Below are 1586 nucleotides of genomic sequence, written 5' to 3' on the forward strand. Positions count from 1 at the left end.
TTTCAGGCAAGCATTCATTTCGTCTGCAGGAGTTGATCTAGGTATTATAGGTAATGTTTGCCTGAAATCTCCCGCAAGCAATATTAATGTGCTGCAAAAGGGTTTCGACTTGCCTCTCAAATCTTTCAAGCATTGATCCAGAGCCTCGAGCGATTTTTTGTGTGCCATTGTGCACTCATCCCAAATAATAAGTTTGCATTGCTGCAATACTTTACCCATCCCAGATGATTTGGAAATATTGCACGTGGGAGTTTCTGTAGAATGCAAATTCAGAGGCAATTTCAAAGCGGAATGAGCAGTTCTTCCACCAGGCAGCAATGTTGCGGCTATTCCGGACGACGCAATTGCCAACGCTATATCATTTTTTGATCGAATTGATGCCAGAATCAGTTTTATCACAAATGTTTTACCAGTACCTCCTGGCGCATCCAAAAAGAAAATTTCTCCAACGTTGTTATCGACAAAATGCATTATCGTATCATAAATGTCTTTTTGTTCCGACGTTAACTTGGAAATGTTATTTTGTACATACGACAATAGATCACTCGTACTGTAACTTTGTTCACGATCCAATTCTACACATGTCGAAACAGCAGCGATACGGTTAGGTGAAGGCATTCCCAAAACCTGAAGAGGTTTGTTTGCCATATGTACGCACAAATCTTCTACAATAACTAAAGTGTTGTTATAAATTTCTCATGTAAAATCAAAAGTCATATCTGACGTCTCTAACTGTTTTCGATGGAGTATATCTTCGGATATTTTTTACTTATATTTTTCCCATAACTCTGTAGGAGCTGATGGAGAGCAAGTTGTTAAAATGATGCCAAACAATGCACGAATTTGACTTGGGGTTGACGTTTCGCACGCGTCATTGATGCAGTTATCCCAGTGTTGGTCATTATCCAATAAATTCAGAGCTTGGCATGCACTACGGTAAGTGTCATGTATAGTACCGTTTACAGTTCTCAAATACTCAAAGGATGTCGGACCGGGTACATTCACCAAAAGCAGGCGTAGAAAGAAGCATTCATGTTGATTGGGGTGAACGGTGTAGAGTCTTCCTATCGTGGTATCTTTGAAGATGGTAGGTTGGCCGTCGACTGACTTACCCTGTTTTCGACGTTCAAATACTTTATTTTTAGTATTCCACGTGTAATACGAAGGCACTTCAGTATACAGCAGTTTTTTTGCAAAAGAATCATTTTTGCAAAGCGAAAAAAAAGCTGTTAATGTTGTATCTGGTGGATTCAGGACTCTTTGTTGCACGTTGGTTTCCGTGAAATAAACACGTTGACCATTCTGTAAATGTACCGCTAATTGAACAACAGCTGGACTACGTTCATGTATCGGAAATGAAAGAATTCACCAAACAGCTTCATTACTGCTTATGTATCTTCCAGCCTGATATTGTACGATTTCGTCGAAATCTTTGATTTCGGGCTGCAAGCCAAAAACTGCCATGTCACTGCCTTTGTTGTCGTATTTACATATGTATTTGATTGCCTTTACGGAGTTACAGTATTCAACGTTTATGTGTGCATTAAATGTTTTTGATACTAATGGGGAATATGAAACAACCCACT

The sequence above is a fragment of the Artemia franciscana genome, chromosome 16 (genome assembly GCF_032884065.1).
Source record: "Artemia franciscana chromosome 16, ASM3288406v1, whole genome shotgun sequence".
NCBI classification, from domain to species: domain Eukaryota; kingdom Metazoa; phylum Arthropoda; class Branchiopoda; order Anostraca; family Artemiidae; genus Artemia; species Artemia franciscana.